The sequence below is a fragment of the Cryptotermes secundus genome, unplaced genomic scaffold (assembly GCF_002891405.2).
Source record: "Cryptotermes secundus unplaced genomic scaffold, Csec_1.0 scaffold323, whole genome shotgun sequence".
Lineage (NCBI taxonomy): Eukaryota > Metazoa > Arthropoda > Insecta > Blattodea > Kalotermitidae > Cryptotermes > Cryptotermes secundus.
The window spans coordinates 1,882,985-1,909,173 of NW_019738961.1; the positions used below are offsets into that span (position 1 = coordinate 1,882,985).

Here is a 26,189-nt window from a genome sequence, read left to right on the forward strand (position 1 = left end):
GATGGAAAATGGTCATACTATATCATTAATAATAATAAATATAACGTCCGTATGCTTAATGAAGCAGCGCGCCATGAAGACGTGTTGGGGAGTAGAGGCATAACTCCGCCAGTCTTCGCCTCGACACTTGATGGAAGCGAGTGGTCAGCTACTCGCCCTGACCGCTTTACCCCTGGGGAAACAGCCCTCTTGCCCATTGGATAGGAGGCTGGGTGGACGCCAGAGCCGCGGTCTGGACGCTGTGGAGTAGAGAAAAATCTCTCGTCCCTTCGGTAATCGAACCCCGGCCAGCCAGCCCGTCGCTATACAGACTGACTCGATCCAGGCTCAATAACAATAATAATTCAATTATTTATTTGCATGCTAACTCAACAGCCCAAAGGCCAGTTACAAAATCAGCCCGAGTGAAACAAGGCAGTTTATAACGTTTGAGTAATGGTGATAGTAAAACAGTAATAATAATAATAATAATAATAATAATAAAATCAGGTGATAGCTTAGAGGTGAGAAAGTAAAATATATGCATTTACAAGGATACGATATATGTTATAATATGTAACGTGAACGCAATAATTAAGTCCATCCACTGAAGTACTTGGCAGCAGCAGAGCTACAGACTGCAGACGAGCACTGGAGAAAGAAAACAAGGGAAGTGAACAAGCAAAATCAAAGATGAAGAGAAGTACACAAAGAACATAATAGCTAAGAGCTTTAAGATTTTGAATAAGAGCCATAAATACTATTAACAAGTTTAAGTATATGATTATAAAATGTGATTGAGAGAAACGTCTGCAGTTGCAAATATGTCGACATGTTTACCCACCACGTTGGCAGCACAGGCGCACCGAGCAGAGGGACAAACACCAAACAGTGAAAAGTCCCTAAGATTGCTGGGAGGAACACGAAGGCTAACATTTTCCAAAAGCGAAGCGCAGGATTTAAGGCCACGATAGACCTGAACAAAAAAAATGCATCAAAGTGATGTTCCCAGAATGTATACTTATTTTCTCTAGTGCAACAGTATAACTATAAGGAACAGACGGACCAAAACTCCCACTGGATGTGACAGAATTCCAGACTGCCGAAGCATATTCGAGCTTGGACCTGACTAACATATAGTGTAGTGTATATAAACAGTCTAGAGTAGGAAATCTTAAGGTTATGGGGTGAATAATGTCTAGTAGCTTATGCATTCAGAAAATATGAAATCAATTTGATTGTGAAAATCTGATTTTGAATCAAAGAAACGGTAATAATAATAATAAAAGCAGTCATCACTTACATCTAGCAGTGATAAGACGTAAATAAGGAATACGCTTTTTTATAAGAGACGTCGATAAGTAAGTAAGATTAACAAAATTCTGTCCATTGAGTTCCTTCCCCCTCGTGGAATTGGGAAGACCTTATGACGTAATATGAGGAGTGGAAGGCCTCGGCCCAGTCCGCAGCATTCCACTGAGCATAGTTTGGTTCAGAACGTACTGCAGTTTTTTTCGCAATTTATACGTCCTCACTTTTCGAAAGAAAATATCGATTAATGTTGCTTGGCATTTGTTATTGTGGGATAAGAAGCAGCCTTCATGTGGCAATGTCTGCATCGCTGTTCAATGTTCCATTTCTACGGAAAGAAAGCACTGCACATTTTGTCACATTCACTCGTCATGATTAGTAGAAATTGTTTTCCCATGGGTGCGGAAGTTTTCTTTCCAGTGATAACCGTGTGCTTTCACTGGGGCAAACAGTATCTCTTTGTTAAGTGAGCTGGTAGGCGTGAATGTGGCTGCAACACGCAGTGTCCCATTCTGTCCCTTAAGATTTTGTGAACTTTATTGGGCTACATTGTTTCTTCCTTCTATTTAATGGCGATTTTTACCCTACTTTTCTTATTTTGAAAAAGTAAAAGGCGGCTTGTGAGATCACATTGCTGTCTGTCTGTGCATCCGCGTGTGTATGTGTCCGTCCTCAAAATTTTTGTTTAGAAATTTATGAGATTATCCTTCTGTATGCCCCACTCCCCAAAATTCTTTATTTTTGGGGCTTATGAGATCACTTTGGTCTATCTGTGTCTCCCCCAGTTCTTTCGTTTTCTGAACGGTCTGTGTCGTATCAAAAGAAAATACGCGATTAGTCATTCCAAAAACGTATTGTTGTTGTTTTGTTTTTTTTGTGTGTGTATTTTTTTATATTAATCTTAGTAGGGCGAGACTGAGTCCATTTGGTACTGCGTCCACTACTAACATGCTGTACCAGTCCCAGATGATAGATGATGATGACTGTGGAGCTATTGGTGGAATGAAGATTGGCAGCGGAAACCGAAGTACTCGGAGAAAACTTGCCCCAGCGCCACTTGGTCCACCACAAACCCCACATGACCTCCCCGGGCCGCCGCTGTGGGAAGCCAGCTGCCACAGCTTTTTATTTTTGATGTAACTTTGTTCTTGGTTATAACATTCGAATTGCAGTGCGTTCGTAGACAGTGATGAAAGGCAAGCAGGTGGAATGTATCGCTGAATGTCAGTGGATTTATGAAATACGTGTATAAGCTGGAGCCAGTACAAGTACTCATCATGCAGTCACGTTGGGACCTGTAGTGTCAGAGCTAGACATTGACGTGCGTGTTGCGACGGAATGAAGTCTCGCCGCATTTCGATTACCATAAATCGAGCCCGTAGATCTTGCGCTCCACATATATACTCGTAGTGTTATGAATACCCTCTGCAGAAAACAGCATGTGCGTGTTCAGCAGTACAGTGGCTTTAGAAACCGTAGGCCTATTACAGTTCACGTTGAGAGTTGTAGGCGTATATTTATGTAAATTTAAAAAAAAAATCCTAAATACAGTCAAAAAATTATGGGTTGTGTTTTTCCAAAGGGAGGAATTCAATACAACACTGTATTTTGCGCCCAGAATTTGTGTTCCATATAAATTGTGTGAGTGTTAAGAACACGGAATAAAAATCTCGGATTGGTTTCCATTGTAAACATCCGCTGTAACAGGTCTGAACAGATATCCGAAACCTTTAATCGTCCACACGTCTCTGATTTGACACGTACACTGAGATGCTCTGTAAGTGGGGATGGCAGCAGAATACTCGTAGTCCTGCCATCAGCTCGGGCCGACCCGCAGCGCATTGCTCCCTCGGAAGCAAAAGGTAAGGTTTTCACACTGCTTAACAACTTAAAACACTACGCCATGAAGGCGTATGGGGGAGTGGATGTATAGGTCCACGTTTTCTTGATGACGGCACTAGTTGAAGGTGAGTGGTCAACTTCACGATCCGGCCGGATTCGTCCCAGGAAAAGAGATCTCCCGGTATCAATTGGATAGGCTGCAGGGTGGGACCCAGAACCGGTCTGGCCGACGTGGAGAAGAAAAAATTCTTGCCTCTACCGGGACTCGAACTCCGACCCCTCAGTCTTTCAGCCCGCAGCCAGTCACTATACCGACTGAGCCATCCTGGGTCCCTCGGAAGCGCTCTTCAGAAAACTTTAACAGTGCCTGTCTTCCTCGCCATGATGTGCTAGATGGAAGTATCTATCCATTCAGATGTACGTACGTTGTCTTTAGTTCAAATAACTGATGCTGTATGACTGCGGTGATCACATTCAGGTCTCCTGGGTTGTGACGCTGTTCAGTCGTGCAGGTAGATACCGTTGTTTCAGGGGATCCATGGATGCATAGGTCTGAGTGATCGTCTTCTTTGCGACCTCCTGTAGTCTGTAACCAAACGGCATCTTCAAAAGATGATGACAGCATGTTCCTACGAAACGTTCGTTTACACGTACAAGACTATACGGTGTTACGACCTAGAATATGCCATCAGAATTTTGATATAATGTATGATATTTCAGAACCAAATTTTGTGTTGGAACTGAGGTTTTCGCGCTGCTGACTGACTGACTAGAGTATGACGTCGTGTAGTCTGGTAGAATTGTATCACTGTTTCGGGTAACATTGCCTCCATCTTCAGAGTCGAATCTTCCGAAACGTCGGTAAACTTGTACCAGACTGCACGGTGTCACGTCCCAGAAAATATTACGTTTCATTAGCTCTTCTATGTATTGAGTTGTTTATGGTGTCTATGGTGTGGTTATGGCCTTCCTCGTGAACAGGCTGTTGGCAGTATGCTGGTTTCTTCGTTCTTGCAACCTGTTCTGTCAAAGTGCACCGGGTGTAACTAGCATCAGTACGTGCTTGGGATGTAAGGATTTGTATCGTAGATAACCTCCATGGAAGGAAAGGGAGGCTGGCAGAGGTGCTGCGAATTATACTGCGCTGCAGTTGGATTTTTTTTGTAGACACTGCAGTACCTTCAGTACAAGAAGTGAAAGTTTCACGGGTGTTTTTAATCGCGTTTGGAAAGTGCATGTTCATGGCTACAGGCAGCGTCAGGTGTACGCTTATAGCCATCGGGCGGATAAAACCATTGATTTTACCAAGACCCGTTTACATAACGTTCTGATTTGTACCCACATGTATAGGTGTAACGTGTATGTAGATAGTTTTCGTGTTAAGTGATTAATTTTTTAATGAGAAAAGTTTGAAAGCGTTTGATGTTTTGTACAAACGAGTTTACACTCTGTGCGTACAAAATAATTAATGTCTGACATTTGTGTGTCTTTAGCACAACTGTAAATATGCCCATATTTGCATTTGTTGCTTTTGATTTGTGCAGTCTCGCCAAAGCGTTTCTTAGTCATATACGCACATTCTACTTATATCAGTGTGCGGAACAATACACTTATGTACAGAGCCCCAGGAAGGAGACAGTTTAGCAGTCGGGTAGTTACTCCTTTCAGTTCGTAGTAAGAATTTGTGAGCTGATAAAATTGGCCCATGTTTCTCTCCAGAATATTCTTTTTACGGTTGTGCCTAATGTAAGTTGGAGATTGTTACAATTGTGTAATTTTATTCTTTTTACAGTTGTGCGTAATGTAAGTTGGAGATTTTTTGCAACTGTGTGTAATTTGATTCTTTTTACAGTTGTGCGTAATTTAAGTTGAAGATTCTTTTTTGCAATTTTGCCTAATTAAAATATACAAGGTGTCCCGGGAGGAAAGGCCAGTATTCTGGCAGGTCATAGTGTCGGTCATTCTAAGTAAAAAAAGTGTATATGTACATGTGTCGTATTCCGAACGGTTTCTGAGATAGAGCTATTTCGCTGTACAGTACACTGTACACTGTACAGACCAGCAAGACGCCATGTCCTCACAAGAGTTGCAAAGTGCATTGATGTTGTCGGACGAATTTTCGAAAATGTATTATACCAGGTAAACTGTAGGAACTTTATCACTTGAACAATAAATATCTATTCTAAACAGTACGTAGTATCTCTTTCTTATCAACAGTTTGGGAACTGTACAGTGAAAAGGCTCTACCTCGGAAACCGTTCAGAATAGGACAAATGTACATATATATTTTAACGTCCAGTGTTTATCGTCCGTCAATGGCCGTTTGGGGTCGAAACATGCAATGTCGAGGTGTGTAATGTTAAACTAAAATTGAGTGGTGAATGGAAGAGCGTTGCGGTAGTGACGGACGTTTAGTTGAACGATTGCAACGGGATGCTGAAATACAGAATCATAAGTAGAGGTACATATATACTTTTCTTTTTTATGCTTAGAATGGCCGATACTGTGCGCTCCCAGAATATTTACTTTTCCTCCTGGGGCATTCTGTACATTTGAAGGGAGAATATTGTTCCTTTGTTCTTGCATAATGCACATAGTTCAAAGTTCATGGTAGTTTTTTTGTATTGTGTGACTGAGTCCGGAAGGCGGATGGTTGCAAAGAGTGGGTGAGGAAGGCAGTAGACTCAGCCGACATTTCTGGTAGATGATGTGGGGGAAACGCCATTCTCCCCCAATACTCAATCAGACAGTAGGCACGGGTTATCAGTTTAGTTATTGTGGAGCATTTCTTGTGTACTGGGTTATACCCGTGCCTGCTATTTCAACTATGACCGAGATAGACTTCAACTTTCCTGTAGTTGTAATAAAATCAACTCTTGCTTTTACAATGAAGGCGACGAAAGTAGGTGCAATTAGACTGCTGTAACCCCTGAGGAAGGGGTGTGAGTTCTCCGGTTTCTGTCGCCTTGTGTTGAGGTCACTGGCCTAAATACGTCACGATTGAATCAACATTCACTGTGAGAAATAATCTTAAGGACAAACAACTTTTTCACTTACTGTGCTTTCTTTCGTCACATTCGATATATATTTTTATGGCTTTTTGTGTAATGTAACCTTTAATGTCATGTCTGGTGTAATAACGTACAGTGCAGTAAGGGTGGTACCGTGTCGGGCCAGGTCTGGGTTGATCAGACAGTGCAGGATCCTCCTCTGTAACTACGTAAGGAGGAGGTGCGAACCCCTTTCTAACTCCATAAAACAATGCCGTTGAATACAGGGTTATTCATAAGTGCGTGAAACATTTTGAAAATTTACAATAAATAAACCACGCAACGGATACCAAATTTTATTACACTGAAATGGAGACAAACTCACTAAGTTTTTTTTACATAGTCACAGATGCTCAATGTGTCCACCTTTGCTGATAAGCAGACATCTATGCGATAAGCCATTTCGTCCCACACCCGTGTCAGCATATCACGGTTGACCAGAGTCACAGCAGCGGTGATACTGTTGCCAAGATCCCTGAGATTAATAGGCAATGGAGGCTTTTAGAAAACTTGGAGAGATTCATTCTCTATCGGCGTAAGAACCACCATGATCCCATGCATAGTCTATTTGTTGTGAATTTGAAAATGTTTCACGGACTTATGAATAGCCCTGTATGTCGTGACCGAGTCCGTGGATTTGCCGAGAGTCTGATGTAATGGAACGAGTAGAAGAGACAGATAAATAATAGGAGCCGGCAACCAAAAGATCGCCCCGAGGGGGTAAGAACGAGACACCATCATTAACAATAAAGAGATCCGTGATGTTCTGCAGGCTGTACGATAATTTAAATTCGCGCGGGAGCAGGAGAAAATAATTAAGACTGCGTGATATGGCGGAAAAGTGTTGCTGCGCTCACACTTGGCGAAGTGTCTGTGACCCCGACTGGTGTCGGTACGGGAATGCTTGTGTGGCTGCAGTGAAAACGCAGGCCTCTCTTGCGCAGTCCTGTACAATAAGAGGATTGTAGTTAATTGATCTGACAGCTGATTTCAAAGATATGCAGTCTTTGTGTGTAAAACAGATTGTGACTGGTGTTTCATTTCTGAATATGTTTGATGAAGTGGCTTCATAATTAGTTTTAGTACCTTGATGTCTTTCTTAAAATGTAGCGTTTCTCAACTGATTATGTTTCCATCTTTAGGGATTCTTTTTGTATGATTTATTTTACGTCGCTATCAATATTATGGCACGTTAATTTATGAATGATGAATTGGGACTCGCCATAGCTCGGCTCGGGTTCCAATGTGTGTGAGTCGCCACGCTCATACGTGTGTGGTGAAATTAATCCGAGCCCGGCTCCTCGCTGAGCCAGACTCCCGAAAATAGTCTTACCCAACCTACTTTGTCTCAGCGGTTTAGTCGTCTAGCGACTAAGGCTTATTCTAAGGAACTCCTCAGAGATATGTCGTGCCTCCCTCCCCAGGCCTGAAGATGAAAACAACCAGTTCCGAAAACGGGGGATTTTAAGAAGAATAAAGTCCAATGTATTAATACGAACTATGAGTACTGTTCACTTAAATTTACTTTATTGTAATGTTACTTTGTTACGGGCTGGACGACCAAGGGGTCGGAATTCGAGTTTCGGTAGGGGCAAGAATCTTCACTTCTCCATGACGTCCAGACAGGCTCTGTGGCCCACCCAGCCTCCTATCCAGTGTGTACCGCGGGCTCTTTCCCTCGGGGCAAAGCGGCCAGGGCATGAAGCTGACCACTCACCTCAAACTAGTGCCGAAGTGAAGAAAACGTTTGTCTATACACCCACTCCCCCATACGCCTTAATGGTGTAGTGCTTAATTAGTTAAGCACAGAGACAACTTTAACACATTATAGCAGACCCTCGTTATAACGGACTAATGGGGCGGTCCGTTATCGCCGATGTCCGCTATAACCAAGTGAAAGGGCACTCACAGTAGTACACCGCAGGATACATAGCCAATACAAGCAATAAACATAGAAACACACAGTGTGATTACATACAGGTTTTTATATTTGGGTTCTTTTCATTTTAAGTACTTTTCTACCAATAAAACCTTCTAAAAATTCACAGTTGTACACAGCCGGATTTTGTTCGTTATATCCCGATCCGTTACAACGAGGAGTTACTGTATTTACACCAAAATTGCCTATTTATCTGTAGTACCATTCTTCAAAAAAATTTTAAAGTACGATGTGAGGATTAGACACATCTGTGGGATTAGAAGTTACGGATTTTGCATTCGCGTATCTAATATGTGGCAATTTGTAGCTCGTGAAAGAAATATTTGAACCGTTCGGATTGAGTACACTCCAACTTCAGACGGTCTACTAGTGTTCGATAAACGCGAAATGGAGCAACAGGTTGCTTGTGGAAACGTTAATCTCATAACATGCAGAGATTTGTAATGTTTAAAAATAAAAGAATATTGAAGCACTGTAGCATACAGCCGTTACTATGCAACGACCGCGAACAAAATATTCCAGATCCGTTTCTAGACAGCGGCCCGGTAAGCACCTTCCCGTGGCAACGGATACGCATGCAGCAGTAGAGGTACTGTTGGAAGCGGTGTTTTCTGCTGGGTTTGGGCCGAGGGGTTGTAAGGAAGACATTTGAGGCAATCAAGTCGGATCTGTACGGGAGTCAGAAGTAAGAATAGTTCATTTGGAAGGGTGCCGCCGTTCAGAGAGGGTTTGATCACGGAAGCAGAGGAATAACCATTGTTAGGAGCCGTTACCAGACAACATCTAGTGAAGACACTGAAAGCTGCAAAAGACTTAGAGTTTAAAACATGGAAAATAAGCGATAATGTTATATTTATTTCCACTTTTGACCTGTAAATTGTCAATAAATTCTGTTATCCAGAACTCCGTCTATAGCCACGTATAGTACCTAATAGAATCGCGGTTGCATGTAAACCAACTGAGATCTGAATCAGACATTTTCTAGTTTAATGTAGCATTCGCAATAGTTATACTAGCACATGTCCACAGACATTTCTAATACAAAAACATTTCGCTGACGAACTGTTGGCCTTTGTTATCTTAGATGACTATATAACCCTTTGTGACCACATTGACTAATTCCTTTAAACATGTGAGTGATTCTAGCGGAGGAAAGTTTAAATCTGAGTAACCTTATTCAAGTTGTTGAGCTGGTGTGCTTCGTAGCTTGATGGTGTGTTGAAATGCTCTTACCTTCCCGCGGTGATACTTGCGTTTAAATGAACAATGAATCTCCTGCGACATGACACAAGGACGATTAAAAGAGGCATTGCATTCGATGAAAACAAGTTTCGCATTTCGTTAATTGGTGTTAAAAGGGAAGCGCTTATTAACATTTACTTAGTCCAGATATGCCCATAACTGAAATATGTACTCGTATGTTGACTGAATTGGTTATGCTTATTTAATGCTATTTGAAACATACGGGGGAGAGTCAGTAAGTAGGTCACAAATGGATGTAAAACAGTTGTAATGGACGTAATAGGGATTTTATGTGTATCACTAGGTAGCAGCACAGTCCAGCTTCGGGACAGTCTAGGTAGCAGACGTGCATTTTCAGAGGCTGGTTTCAGTAGTCAAAATGGCGACCGTGCTTGAGATGTGTACTACCGGAGAGCAGCGTTATGTTTGTTTCTTGTCTGAAAAAGAACTCAGTACAAAGAATATTCATAAATAATTGTTTCCTGTTTACGGTGGGAAGTATTTGTTGCGTTAAGTAATTCATAGTTGGGTGAGAAACATTTCGCTGATGAGAGGTTGGAACTGATTTCTATGCTGCGGGTTTCGACGCACTGGTAAAGCGTTGGGACAAGTGTATCAATGTTGGTGGAGGATATATCGATAAATAAATTTTCCCCAAGGTTCGAATATCACACGTTTTACGTTTTATATCCATTTGTGACCTGTTTACTGACACTGCCTCGTATAAATGTAGGGTAATGAGAATTGTGGTTGCCTGGGGTTGAGGCTTCGGGCTTTTTCTGCATACCTTGCGTTTCTTCACCTCTGTCAAAGTCAGAACGTTGCGTGAGTGGAATACGATATCCTCGTCATAGCTCAAGTGACTCCTCTGGCCATGGGGAGGTAAGTATAGGTCCCTGTCAGACAGTGTGGATATCTACATTCTGTGTAGACAGGCGTGTAGAAGTCGGGATATTCTGAAGCGGTAATGCGCTCGTGACTTGTATTCGTATGGTGCCCGATTCGAATCTCGGATGGGACGCTGACTCTCCTGACTGAGCACGTCTATTCCTCGTGTGCGTTTACGTACGTGTACGGAGAACTTCGTGCTTTGCAATGCGTTGAACTGACATAGCACGCGTGATATGATATTCATTGTGTGTAGTGTGCCCTTTATTTTTTGTTTGCGTGTGGTGTGTTATTTGTGTGTTGTGTCTTATTGTAGTACCAATGTCACCGAGCAAAAACGCATTTGCACTTTAAATAAATAATAAATAATATTTGTTGTGTTCTGTAACTGCTTGTGTTGAGGGAAGAGAAATGACGATTGGCTAGGCAAATGTTAAGGGTGGGAAATTAATACAGGAGGAAGGAGGGCAAGAGATAAAGGCATAAAAGTTTCTATAACAAACGAAAAGACGCTTTGTTGCGTTTTCAGCGGGCCTTACAGTGGTCAAAAAAGAAGTTATGGGGAAGACTAATCGCCTACTTTCCTTTGATACGACACGGACCGCATAGACAACAGTTCTTCTGTTACACGTGTGTTCATTGTCGTAGTAATGTCTTTACTTAGCCGTTGCCTAGTAATGATTAGGGGTATACACATATACACTCAGGGCTGTACTGTTCCGGCTTTCAGAAATTAATGGGGCTCCCACTAATTTCTGAAGATGCACGTGGTAGCGTAGTTGGTTGAGGCACTATGCTACAAGCCAGAAGCTCGCGGGTTGGAATCCCGATGACGTAATTTCAGTTTTTTTCAGTTTGTTTAATCCTTGCAGCCGCAGTATGGCCCTGGGGTCGACTCAGCCTCTAACAGAAATGAGTACCGGGAATCTTCTTGGTGGTAAATGTGCGGCCGGCGCGTAAGGCTGGCAACCTCACCGCAATCTGTGAGTCGATTGTCTAGAAAATATGGGAGCCTCGACGTCTCACAATTCTGTGGGCCTCCAAGGCCTGTTACAGGGATAGCTTTACCTTGATCCGCTAATTTCTTGAAGTGAATTTTGTGATATTCACAAACACATGGAAACACAGACAACAAGATGATCTCATAAACCTCCTTTTATTTTTTTCAAAAGAAGGAAAGTAAGCAAAAAAATCATAATTTCCCAGTGTTATGATGACCACCTGAAGATGAGAATAGTGGTAACTGCCGCGATACCGTATATGTCTCAGGAAATGGACAGTGTCTGACATAATACCGGTATAAAAATTACACGTTTGAAGGGAAGCGTAACACTGGTGTCGAACTGAGGCACATCCGTATGACGTATGAGCGTTTGCCTGCGTAACAACTGCAGTGAAAGTGCCTTCCTATCGGACGGGCTGTTACGTTGTCAGCTCTGTAGGTTTTCGGCCAGTTCTCTCACGCTCTGATTGCTGCTGCGTGCTTTTTAATTATATCGAGCTCTAGCAACGTGCTTACGTGTTTATATTAATTAATATCTTTTGTTATGAGACGACGCAAGTATACAGCCCCCAAATTACTCTGTCTGATGAAGTAACTGTGAACAGTGACAGTTCTTACCATTGTGTTTTGGTTCTCACGCGTATGAATGGTGCAGAAATGCGGCAGTGCTTAGTGAGAGATTCTGCGGTCCGGTCGTTAATAGCCTTCCATCATTAGAAGTGGAGAAATATACGAGGGTCGTACTGAAATGAGCAATAATTTGTTGTAAAGTAACATGCTTTATTATTGACAAACCAAATACACCACCTCAATCTACAGACCTTTCTTTATTTTTCCACATAATCGCCACTTCTTTGTACACATTTCTCCCAGCATTCTGGGAGTTTGAAAATTCCCCTTCTGTAAAATTCCGTTCCAGCCATCCGAAGAAACTGACGCAGTGCTTTCTGAATTGCCTCCCTTGTCTCAAAGCGTTGTCCCCACGCTCGTCCCACATTGGAAGCAATTGCAAAGATGAGGTGGGAAGTTCCTCCACACCCCTTCTTGCAATTGCTTCCAATGTGGGGCGAGCGTTGTCATGCAGGATGATGATGTTTCGTCCCGGACGTTTATCGCGCAATGCATGACGGAGCTTGTGCAGCGTCTGGACATAACGAGCAGCATTGATGGTTTGCCCAGGTTCCAGGAATTCGGCCAGAATAAACCCCTCTGCATCCCAGAAGACTGTGCCCATCACCTTCGCAGCTGATGGCACTGTCTTTGCCTTCTTTTTTGATGGAGAATGCAAATGGTGCCATTCCATACTCTGCCGTTTCGTTTCAGGCTCGAAATGGTGAAACCAGCTTTCGTCACCTGTCACAATACAGAGCAAAAAATCATCGCCTTCGTGTCGATATCTCTGCAGCAGTTCTGAGGTGATGGCTTTTCGCTGACCTTTGTGGTCTTCGGTCAATAACCGCGGGACCCAACGAGCACAAACTTTCCTATAGCCCAAGCTCTCAATCATCTCCTGTACTGCACTGTGCCCTGTTCCAAGTTTTCGGGCTATTGTGTCCACAGTCACACGCCTGTCATCTTGAATGATCTCATCGACTCTTTCCTTGTTGCGTTCGGTTGAGGCTGTTCGAGGACGACCGCTCCGAGGCTCATCTTCGATGCTCGTCTTCTCATCTTTAAAATGTTTCACCCATCTTCGAACACTGCTCGCACCCATGCACACACTTCCATAAGCACGCTGAAGTCTGGTGAATTTCTGCAGCATGGATTTCCTCTTTCACAAGAAATTCGATGACAGCACGCTGGCGAAACGACATATCGTTGTCGGCCATTTTGTTATGAGTGATACTGGTCACGTGATGCAAGCTATTGACATCACAAGACGCTCAAGGTTAACACAACAGCTGGTTCCACCTACCACCATACTCTCTTCCGTCTGCCGTTCCCAGGTTGCATGTACGGTGACAGCAGGAACCTGAATGGCTTTACATCCTCTCTACACCTACGGTGAGCTATAGAATGGTCCTGTACAGTCACGAAAAGTGCAGTTCTGCACACTGTTGCAGGTCCCTATCAGACTGCACGGTGACAGCAGGAACCTAAATAGCTTTACGGCCTCTCTACACCTACAGTAAGCTATAGAATGTTCCTGTACAGTCACGAAAAGTGCAGTTCTTCACACTGTTGCAGGTCCCTATCAGGCTGTACAGTGACAACAGGAACCTAAATAGCTTTACAGCCTCTCTGCACCTACAGTAAGATACAAAATGTTCCTGTACAGTCACGAAAATATTTGACAAGTGTTTCATCGCTTACAGCTCCATTTCTTTATATCGCCTGTATTGAACTTTGCAGGCACGCCGACTTGCCAAAACTGTGCATGGATACGAATGTACGTGTATTTTCAATATTTGATAATTCTACCCGTGTTAAGGGGTCGCGACCCACAGGAATCGGATAATTGCCCTGAAGATGGAGGCAACACTTCTCTCCGAAACATAGGGTAACTTGCTAGAGTGCAATACGTCACATCCTAGAAGGTGGCACTCCTCAGAGTGTTGTAGCTTTGATATGAATCCTACGTGGTGTTTGAGAAAATCGGAAATACATAGTTTTATGGATAACTAGACAGCCTCTGTTTCCGTGGCTGAAACTGAAAGTTTGGTTTTCAGGGGAGATATAACTTGGTTTTGCAGAATGCGTTACTGAATATTTCTTCTTACGTCTGACGGTCATTTCGTTTATTTTGAAAGGACACGAGGAAATTGAAAGGAGTTTGATGACGTCACAGAGTATGACGTGAGACCTAGGTTTGACCTCAAGCAATAACGTATGGGTAAAGGTCATCCTTCAGTTTGCGTGTGTTGTTTATTCAGATTTAACTGATCGGTCTGATTTGTCTGTTTCTCTTAATTGTTACATGCAACGATCACATGTTTTACTGTTTTAGTCTCATGCTTGGTAAGGTAAGGTAAAGCTATCCCTTAACAGGCCCTGGAGGCCCATAAGGTTGTGAAAAGTCGAGGCTCCCACATTTTTTAGGCAATAGGCCGACAGATGGCGGTGAGGTCAGCCTTACGAGCCGGCCGCTCTTTACCACCAAGGAAGATTCCTGTTACTCATTTCTGTTAGAGGGTGAGTCTACCCCAGGGACATAGTGCGGCTTGAAGGATTATATAAATTGAAAAATCCGTTGACCTTATCGGGAATCGAACCCGCAACTTTTTGGCTTGTAGCATGGTGCCTCAACCAACTGCGCTACCGCGTTTGGTAGTGATTTTATAACGAGGCATTTTGCCAAAGACATGTTGGCGACTTTCATCTTGTTCGTTTATCTAGATTTCTTGTAGTCGTTTTTATACTGCTCGAATGAAACAGGCTTATGCTTATTTTTTACTCTCTTTTACTGTTTTCTGTAAACCGGACATGTGTTCAGTAGAATATGATGTAAAGTGTAATAACTGATAATACGGGCCGAACTGGATTGCCGTTTCGGTACCGCTGTGGCGGGAGATGCTCAGCTCGAATTTCGGCCGGGACATCTTTTACACTGAGTGAAGTTTTCCTGGTTTTCCCTAATCTCTAGAAGAGATAGCGCAGTCGGTATAGCAACTGGACGGCCAAGGGGTCGTAGTTGGAGTCCCGGTGGAGGAAAGAATTTTCACTTCTCCATGTAGTCCATACCGGCTCTGGGGTCCACCCAACTTCCTAATCAATCGGTACCGGGGGCTCTTTTCCCGGGGGTAAAGCTGCCGGAGCGTGAAGCTGACTACTCTCCTCCAAATGGTGCCGAGGACAAGATGATGTGGATCTAATGATCCATTCCCCCATACGCCTTCATGGCGTAGTGCTTAGTTAGTTAAGCACAGGAACAACTTCACCTGTTTCCTTAGTCTCTAGGCAGGTGCCGGGATAGTTCCCCGATTAGGTCATAACCGTTTCCTCCAGATCTCTTCCAATTCATTTGTCATCCTACCATTCGACGTTGTGTAGTTTAGTTAGCAGTGGCGTCCTTAATTAAAACAAAAAAATGACAGTATGGCGTTTGTACATTCGTTTTGTTTTAGACGGATGGGCATTCTTGTGGAGCACCTATTAAAAGCTGTTCATTCATGTGTCTGAACATATGAAATAACTCAAGAAATGCTGGACAGTTTCATTAAGTAGATTTGACGTTTTCACAGCTGTGACTGTGAATAATGCCGTCTTCTGTGATGTGGCGCCGTGTAGATCTTGTGTGAACAGACGTTTCGGAGAAGTGTATCTCCATCCGTGAAGATAATGGCGATACGTTCCTCCGAAACGTCGGTTTACACAAGATCTAATCGGCGCCACATCCCACAAGACGGATTTCTTCAGATTCTCATTAAATGTGTCGACGGATTCCTGTTTTGGTTAAAATCGAGCAACAATAACGCACGCTTTTTACGTTGAGACTACATTCGTTTCTGTGTGAGTGTTTCAAGTTAAACTTGCTAGATATTATCTGGACGATAAATGCTTGGAACAAAAGCTATATTTTTCTTAAGGTTTTCGAAATAAATAACCAAAAAGAGCAAACTCGACAGAATTATTTAACTGTGCTTACCTTTCCTAGCTTCAAGAGGAGTATGTTCTTGAATGTGACACCGTGTAGCCCGGTACGATACATGCAGCCTCTATTTTCATGGTCGAAGAGTAAGCCAAGGTTCAGTGGGTTGCTGCTTGCTGCTAGGTCGGCTTACTTCTTCAGTCCCGAAAATTGTCGCAGTACATTCCACTGCAACGTCTAGTAACTTCTACCGAACTACACGGAATCACGTCGCGGCCTCCGCCATGGGCACCTCAGATCAACATACATGTGTAAAATGTTTTTTTTCTGTGGCGCTACAGCCCCCAGTTTGGGCCTAGGCCTACCTCCATGAAACTCTCCGTTTCACTTCGTTTTACTAGATCTTACACATTCGGTAGGACTCATTGGGTGAGTGATCAGCTCGTCGCAAGGCCTCTACCTGTAGACAAACACAGAAAAACGCACACAAACATCCATGCCCTGAGTGGGATTCGAACCCACGATCCCGGCTTCCGAGCGGGCGAAGACAATACATGCCTTAGACCGCTCGGCTACCGTGACCAGCCTGTGTAAAATGTTAGTGATATTCCGAACAGATACAGCAGAGAACTCATTAAACCACTATGGAAGTATATGTACCATCTTGTATAACATAAAAAAGCTCTCAAATTTTCTCACAGGTGTACTTGTGTGCTTCGTATGATTGTCAGAATAAACTGTGACGTTCAATCACAGGGACAACTTTACCTTTACCCTGCAAAATGTGATGCAAATCAGCGAAGATTGACAAGACTGAACTACCGCACTGCACCAGATTGGCTGGCCGACGTGGCCGAACTTGTAAATATCGCCAACGCGTACGCGTACTCAAGATCATCGATTGATAAGGGAACGACGAAATCGTTTGGGTATATGAACGTATACTGGCAGAGTCGATGAATCGATTTATCGATTAGCGAGGGATCACAGTATTTGTACGACCGGCCACGCGTGCTTGCAGCAAGCCATAGTGCTGGCACTTGGCGAGCATTTGTGTTATACCTAGGCAAGGGTTTAGTGTGAAGGGGCTTCGCTGTGTGATTTCGCTGCCAGTCTGAGTGGCCACGCGTGTTCTCCTGCGTAGCGCGGCTATATTTATTGATATAGCGTCGTTTTGACGTAGTTGGACAAAGTCCAATGTCTCCTTTACCCAGCTGTTACAGCGTTAACGTTTAGGAATCTAACAATCATATATTACAGTCCCCAAAGTTTATTTACTTCAAACAGAAATAACTTCCAGCACTCTACCCTACCAGAATTCTTTTTCGATTTTGAATATCTTCTGCCATTATTCGCTGTGTGTCTGCGGTTCGATCGGGGACGGAGGGCTGTATCTCCTGCCATTTCATGTTTAAATGGCGGTCAGTTCCAAAATCATGACTTCCGGGGATATAACAGCGTGTACTTTGGTAGATAGACACGAAGTTTCTGAAGAACCTGCAGTTTCTACCCTGAAGATGGAAGAAATAGAACCTCTGTACCGTACTAGACTGCGTCACCACGCAGAAGTCCATAATCATGGTGTTGCTTTCGTAGTAATCTTGCCATGTGAATCCAAATTACGTGTCAGAATCGAAATAGTGTTCTCCGTGCAACAGTAGTCTGGGCCGCACCATAGCTTCACGCCTCAGCGGCCCGGGTTCCATCCCAGGTCAGGTTATGTGGGATTTGTTGTGGAGAAAGTGGCATTGGAACACGTTCCCTCCGAGTACCTCGGTTTCCCGTCCCATTGGAAAGGAAGTCCGGCCGGTACCCATGCTTCTAATGAGTACTTAGTGCCAGCAGGGGCACGAGGTAACGCAGTTGGTTGAGGCACTATGCTACAAACCGGAAGGTCGCGGGTTCAAGTCCCGATGAGGTAATTGGATTCTTTTATCAATTGACCTAATTCTTCCAGCCTTACTGTGACCCTGGGGTAGACTCAGCCTCTAACAGAATTGAGTACGAGGAATATTCATGGGGAGGTAAGTGGCGACCGGCGCGTAAGGCTCACAACCTCGCCGCCATCTGTGAGCAAAATGTCTAGAAAATGTGACGCGTCGGCCGCTCTTTACCCCCCAGGAAGTTTTCTGATACTCATTTCTGTTAGAGACTGAGTCGACCCCAGGACCATAGTGCGGCTGGAAGGATAGGTCAGTTGAAAAAATCTAGTGGTTCATCGGGAATCGAACCCACGACCTTCTAGCTTGTAGCATAATGCCTCAACCAACTACGCTACCGCAATGACGTAACTTCTATATTTATTTACTTATTTATTTATTTATTTATTTATTTATTTATTCCTAAAGGGACAGAATTTAGAAGGCATTACATATTACTGAAGCATTTGTCGGGTTGGTACACTCCGTGTCAGAGTATCTGACGCACGCGCACACAGGTTTTACTTCATGTGCCTGTCCTAATTGCCAATTATAAACGGGGGAAGAGGAACTTTCGTAGGCAGCAGCGCCGCCCCTCGACAGTATGGGAAAGTCTTGAGCCTCAAATGTGATCAGTCCCAGTAACGCTGTAGTGACAAATGGCGGATAATTAAATATTGGTTAGTAAAGTTTCATATCGCCGGTCACGGTAGCCGAGCGGTCTAAGGCATGTACTGTCTTCTCTCGCTTGGAAACCGGGATCGTGAGTTGGAATCCCATTCAGGGCATGGATGTTTAGTTTGTGTGCGTTTTTCTGTGTTTGTGTACAGGTAGAGGCCTTGCGACGAGCTGATCACCCGCCCAAGGAGTCCTACCGAATGTGTAAGATCTAGAAGAACCGAAGTGAACGGGGAAGTTCATGGAGGTAGGCCTCGGCCCACTGGGGCTGTAGTGCCAAGGGAAAGAAAAGTTTCATATCTGAAAACAAGGAAACAGGTTATTGTTTGGGGGTCCTAGGGCCCCATACCAAAAATCTGAGTACAAATGAAGACTAAGCGCCATGCTGTAATGCCGGCAGATACAGGAAGTAGCTGTTCTATTTCTCTGATACAATTTAAGGAAAAATAACTATGGCTGAATGTTTCTGTTGAATTTGACATTAAAATTTGGCGTCAGGTCTCCTGGAACCAGAGGGGCGCCCCCCCTCCCCGAACCCCTGATGAAGGGTCAAATTACGCAGTTTCTCTGCTTGCTGTATGGGAAATAGTAAGTACATGTTTCATGAGGCGCAAATATTGATTCTACTTCAAGGTTCCTCTTGTGAGTTGGATCGATACTGGCCTTCATTTGCTCGGCAGCTCAATAGTTTCGTTCTGTTGCCTCAGAGTTTCGTCCGGAAGCGGTGTGATGTTTCGTGTGTATGTCTTGATTTGTAGTTATTTGTCCTTCGCGACTTAGAACTGATGTGGTGCTATTGAGTATAGACCGACTGCTGTATCCTTGGTGCTGTTTCCGTGAGTACGCTGTATCTAATAGAGTAATACCATCAAGCTGCAGCTACAGGCCTCTAAATATGATGTTGGACGTTGTGCATCGTCTTGGATGTGTTTAAAATAGACGACGTTTCGGAAGCTGGATCTGTTTATGTCATTAAATGGAGGAACGGTTCATACTCAGTTGCCCCTATTAGAAGAAGCTAATCAAAATAATTGGGGTGATTGACTTTAAAGTGTAGAGGATAATCAGGAACCCAGCGATAGAGACCGGCCGAGCTGAGTAACATCCGTTCCTCAGGTACACCTTACGACGGAAATAGATGCAGTTTCCGGAACGTTACGTCTTTTAAACTTGTCTAAGACGATGGGCAATGTCGAACATAATATTTATATAATGAATAGATCATTTTCACACATATTTAGGGTATCATCACCTTACAGTTGTTGGGTGGCTAAAAAGTGCGCCATTGAACACGATTTCCCACATACCAAGACGTGAAAATAATATCCATATCAACATGTGACCGGGAACGTTAATCTGTGAGTTATAACTCAGAGAACATTGTGTAGACACCAGCAGCGGTTCAGCGTTAAGCTGTGGCAGGGACTGTGGGTGACTGTTTGGTAGGGCCGCATGTTTTGCCACATCTGCTTGCAGGCAGCCTCTACCGAGCTTTTCGCTTACAGGATCTGCCGAAGCTACTGGAAGCTGTACCACTGGCAGTCAGGGCACGAATGCGGTACATGCATGTTGGTACTCCGGCACAGTTTAGCCGTGCTGTGCGAGGTGCTCTCTGGAGTAGGTAGAGGAGGGCTCACTGCGTGGCCTCCACGCTCCATGCCACATTCTGATCCTCAGGGGACACCTAAGAACCCTTGTGTATGCAGCTCCTCTTCACGACGAAGAGGCACCTCACCACCGCACTGTGGATGCCTGTCAGACTATCCGCAGCTGCCCCGATGTCCCTGAGCGGATGTGGCCATCCATGATGAGACGTGTCGAGGCGTGCACTGAATCTCATGGAGGACATCTTGTCCACTTACTGTAAATGCACTCTTTCAGTTATACCTCACAAATTAAATGTTTCCGGACACATGTTGATACGGACATTTTTCCTTGTTTCGGTATGTAGGACTCACTTGTCCGCGCCTTTCAGTTGCATTCTGTATATTGTCACGTATGTGTGTGCCTATAGACGGAGCTTGGATTGGTGACTGGATTTATTGAAAAGTTATACACAGAACTCGTAACTGCAAGTGATGATAACTTTATCGCTCATCTACACACTTTACAGTTCACTAGACCACGCAGCCTGGTCTTCTTAGTGTGTTACTACACGTTTCCTGGCAACGGCTCCAACGCTGGTTATTCCTGTGCCTCCGGGCATGGTCCTTTCTTCACAGATTCCTCTACAGAACTGACTGACATCCCCTGCTCATAATGTCTCGCCACGGACCACGTAGAGAACATAGGTCTTCTATTTTTGAGTTCGTTTCTATAGCTACGGGAACGTGTTTACCGACTCGTCGAGAAACGGCCCTGGTATATCCGCCAATCTTGCGGTCGTTGCATAGCAACGGTTCGGCGCGCCACAATATTATATGCCCTCCATCCATGTTCCAGGTACTTCCGGCTAAATTCAGGGGATGCACAGTACATGTTGAAGTTAATAGAAATTACACTTAGGCCTGTTTATTGATCAGGTTGGCACAAACAGTACCGCCATTGGCTTATATTCGGAAGTCGTCCGGTTCGAATGTGGTCCTAGGTACATAATCTACTGACTGAGGACTTTCGTGGTTTTTCGCAGTCCCTCCAGGCAAATTCCCTATTAGGCCAAAGCCGTTTTTTTCCACACAGAGCAAGTTAGCATAAGCGGTAATGCTTTGAACATTCTGAAGGTGTCCGGTTCGACTCTCAGGCGGGACCATCCTGACTGACATAGAATCTGAAACATTGGACACGAATTGGACATTACATGGCTGATCGCCCTAGAGGACTTCATTGTGTTGCTCGTTTTGTTTCCTTCTCGTATTTTCTCGTTTGTTTTGGGCGTTAAAATTCTTATATATTGCGTCATTCTAGTTATTCATTCATTCATATTCCTGTTGCTGCGTCTGGAACATAGGGCATCCGTGAAACGCTTCGTTTCACTTCAGTTTGTTAATCATTAGACAGTCGGTAGGACTCGCTAGACAGGAGATCAGCCCGTCGCAAAGTTGCTGCCTGCTCAGGACAACACAAACAAAATGAACATGGACAAACATCCATGCCCCGAGTGGGATTCGAACCCATGGCCCCAGTGTTCGAGCGGGCGAAGACAATTCATGCCTCAGGCGCCGCGACCACTATGACCGGCTGTCATTCTAGTGGACTGATAAAACCGCTGGAAATACTTTAGGCCGTTGTGAACACAAAACGAAGCCGCCCATGGCTGGAAGCGGGTAATTGTGATTCTTATCTTGTTCGACCAGGTAATGCACAGACAAGTTGTGAGAGGGGGAGTTGATCGTTTGGAGTTGTTTTAAACGACATGTCATGCCGGACGTAGTCCTGTTCCTCGAATTGAAGACATTGCGACTTGCATACATACAGGGGGCCTGGGCCATGGTCGACGCCTTGAACAATAATGCGTTTCGTGTGTATGTAGCAGTGGCGTGCCGTGCATGGAAGCAAGGGAGGCAATGCTTCCGTAGTTAAACGAAAAGAAAAGAAGTCATATAAATAATTCAATATGTATAATAATATTGGCATTTAGCGCGTGTTCCTGCTCAAGGCCACAAGCCGCCCTCTCCTCCCTTCCCCTGCTTGGTGGGACCGACCAAGTTTCCTTTCGTTAATCTCCGTACAAATTCGTCCCATACGAAGTGGCCAACGGAAGCAAATTTCGGTTTGCTGGCTAGGCCAGCAAAGGAATGTGTTCTTTCGATGGTTATCTGAAAATTAACTTTTTATGTGCGATTTCAGTCTTGTTGGGTGTTATAGGTAACCTTAAGTTTTATTAAAATACTGTAAGTGCATATTTATATGGCATAAGATTGTATTTGTGATCGTATTTTGACGCATCAGATAGAAGCCATCCGCGTTTAAGGGAAGCAAGTCAGATATTGCGGAAAGAGGGGCAGGGGCGTGAATAGACTACACGCACAGGTCACAGCTAAAACGAATGCTGGCAGACAACGCGACAGCGACTGTGCAATCGAAAGCCTTTTAAAACTGGGGTTTAATAACAGGGACTTTTCTGAAAAGAAAATAATTATAGAAAGATGACGACCGACATGAGAGGTGCCAGAACTTAAAGCACAAACCAAATTATGTTTGAGGAAATTTAATTTGGAACAGTATTCTAAAACAGAATGGCTACCCGATTGCCGTAATATAGGAAAATTGTTTTGTTGGTCATGCCTATTGTTTCTCAGTGAAAAAATGTACGGAACAAGACCGGGTTTGGTGATATCAACAAACTTCATAAAGCATTTAAACGATATGAGAACTCTCATACTCACGTTATTTCAACAATGCAACTTGTTATGTTCGGGAAATCTCGAATTGACTGTCAACTTGACAATCAAAAGAGCCTGACGATACTACATAGAGAAATAATGAAACGCTTGATTGATACCATCTGCCATTTAGGAAAGAGGCAGCTTGCCCTCCGTGGTCATGACGAAAGCGCGGATTCTATCGACCGAGGTAATTATGCGGAAATAGTTCACTTGTTGAGGAAATATGATCATAAACTCAATGTTCACCTTGAGAACAGTACAGTATTTACAGGTTTATCGAACAGAATACAAAACGACCTCATTGACTCAATAAGTGACGTAAATCTTGTCAGTTGACTGCTATCAGTTCGTTTATTAGATACCATAGCATTCCTTACCAAAAATAGTACCGCACGCCACTGATGTAGTGATCCGTACGTCACAGTGACCACTCATTACAGCATTCGGTTGAAGACAACACCAGAAACGTCGTGCATATCAAGTGTACCTCACATAGTGGGTAGTGCCCAACATAATATTGGCATAAGGAATCACTAACCTCCGGGTCTACAGAACAGTGACCCTGTCGTTGTCTTTCCATGTTGCATTGCATCGCTTTCTGTATGACTGTGTTAGTGTAAATACCGTTAAAAGGAGGACGGAGTGTAGTACTCACACTATACACGTACTGTTTTAGGAGTCGGAAGTGTTCTGTCATATGGGATATAACACCGTATAGTCCGTTTAAAGTAAACCGACGTTTCAGAGGAACATCTCGCCTCCATCTTCAGGGTCTAATAATATGCGAAGCAAGAAGCTAGCTGCTTCCTACATGCTTCACGTTGGTTTCTTTCTTTTTTGCTTAGTCTTCGACCCTGAAGATGGAAGCGATATGTTCCTCCGAAATGTCGGTTAACTTTCGACAGTCTATACGGCGTTATATCCCAGAAGGTAGAAGTCGTCATAACCATCGCTGTGAAAACCCAAAATCGTACATATTTTAGGGGTTGTTCACCCTTTCTCCTGGTGGTTTCTAGGAAATATTCGCTTTCCTGCCTGTATCTTCAAAGTCAGAAGCTGAAGGAGATAGAACGGGTAAACGGAACACGACGGATAAAAATGTAAAGCTATACTTGTAACAGGCCGTGAAGGCCCGCAGGGTCGTGAGACATCGAGGTTCCAACATTTGCAACAGTCGCCTCACAGATGGCGGTGAGGTTGTCAGCCTTACGCACCGGCCGCCCTTTCCCCCCCCCCAGGAAAATTCCTGGTACTGGGTTCTGTTAGAGGCTGATTCGATCCCAAGGCCCATAGTGCGGCTGGAAGAATAGGTCAATTGAAAACCCCAATGACATCGGGAATCGAACCCGCGACCTTCCAGCTTGTAGCGCAGTGCCTCAACCAACTACGCTACCGCGAAACACGACGGATACGAGATGAATATATTCGTGAAGTGGGAAAACACGGGCACTGAAATGGAGTCCTGTTGGGCGCCGGAAAAGGGGCAGACCATGGCAAATCTGTGATGATGGAACGAGGCGTGTCTGAGGAAGATGGAGAAAATCGCGAGAGGTGGTAGTGGGAACCCATAAACGGGGTGGAAGGAGGCAGTGGAAGAAGTTGTTGAAGGTCTTGAAAGTCTTACACTGTGGGTATATAGGGACTGTAAATGCGTGTTTTGTTAGAAACTCAGTAAAAGCATTTATGACCCAGTATGCTGTCAATTCCAATGCATAACACTGCACAAGAAAACAGGAATAAATGCAGTTCTCGTCTTCGATAGTAATAACAAAAACTGACTTTCACTTAACATTACTGCACAGAATCGGATCTTGGTAATGTCAGTTTCCCTTTGTTTCTCTGCTAGATACGTAATACATTATACCCATCCATTGTGACGCTAGTTTATACACCTTGGGTACACCGCTTTCCGCCTTGCATTTCGGTCTTCTCCACCTTGTGTCTCCTGTAATATGCTTTGCTCCACCTCAACACGCTTTTAACTTTAGTAGGATTTCGTGTACACCGCTTTCCATGTTGCATTTCGGTCTTCTCCACCTTGTGTCTCCTGTAATATGCTTTGCTCCACCTCAACACGCTTTTAACTTTAGTAGGATTTCGTGTACACCGCTTTCCATGTTGCATTTCGGTCTTCTCCACCTTGTGTCTCCTGTAATATGCTTTGCTCCACCTCAACACGCTTTTAACTTTAGTAGGATTTCGTGTACACCGCTTTCCATGTTGCATTTCGGTCTTCTCCACCTTGTGTCTCCTGTAACATGTTTTGCTCCACCTCAGCACGCTTTTAACTGTAGTAGGATTTCCTCTACTTTTCCTTTTTCGTATGTATTTCCTGTACGCCACCAGTTTATAACGTCATTGTATATGTTCTGTTCCTGAATCAATGTTCTTAGCACAGTTTATATCGCGCCATCGCCGGTACCTGAATGATGCAATCACTGCTTCCGTGAGAAATGTCTGATTCACTGGATAAAAAAAGCAATCCATTCTTTTTACTGCATGACACAAAATTCGTATCTCCGGTGGGATAAGGTGAGAACATTTAAAGACGTTTCTGGGAGCCTTGCCATAGTTCCGTTGTATCTCACGCTTCTTGAACTCGCACCTCCCCATTCCACCCGTTGTCGGAAGTTACGTACGTTCATTCGATATCGAACGCTTCTTCTGATATATCGATTTATCTGTCGCATCTGACATCCGTATATTCATTTTCGTTTGTTTACTGACGCTCAGACTTAATGTCTGGGTAGTGGCCGCGCCAAGCTGTTAGTCGCTGGCTTTCCCCCGCGGCGGCGCGGGTTCGATCCTGGGTCTGGTCAAGTGGAATTTGTGGTGGACAAAGTTGTGCTGGGGCAGGTTTTCTCCGAGTACTTCGGTTTCCCCTGCCAATCTTCATTCCACCAATTGCTCCACAATCACCCTTACCTATCATCTGGGGCTGGTACAATAAGCCAGAAATGGCTCCAGTACAAGGGGCTTAGTTCCACCCCACTAGCAATAAAAAAAATAATGTCTGGGTAATTAATTAATGATGAATTAGAAACGGTATAAAAGACAGCATTAATGGCCTATTTCAGGGTACTGTCCCAGCACTCGCCTGAAGCGACTGAGGAAAACCACGACAAAAGTGTAATGTGTGTCCGGGCCGAGAGTGTAACAATGAACCTTTTGAATACAAGCCCGAAGCAGCACCCTCCTGAGCCAACTTCCTGTATGTTATCGCTAAGGAAAAGTTTTGTAAACTGTGTGGATTGTTAACTCGCCATTGAGGCTTCGTTATCAGTCCTGTTACCCGTATCTAACAGTGCTCACATTATAAACGAGAGAGAGTCGGTAAATAGGTCATAAATGTAAATAAAACGTAAAATATTTATTTCTCCACCTACTGTCCACCAACGTTGATACACTCGTCCCATCGCTTTACCAGTGCAAAGAAACCCGCAGCATGGAAATCTTTTGACTGTTGTCTCAGCCATTTCCGCGCC

At 44.0% G+C, this 26,189-nt stretch overlaps 1 protein-coding gene across 2 annotated transcripts in view; it reads left to right on the forward strand.

Moving 5' to 3' along the window:
• LOC111871434 overlaps positions 1 to 26,189 on the forward strand; it is a 297,382-nt gene that overhangs the window by 91,566 nt on the left and 179,627 nt on the right. The window lies entirely within an intron of this gene.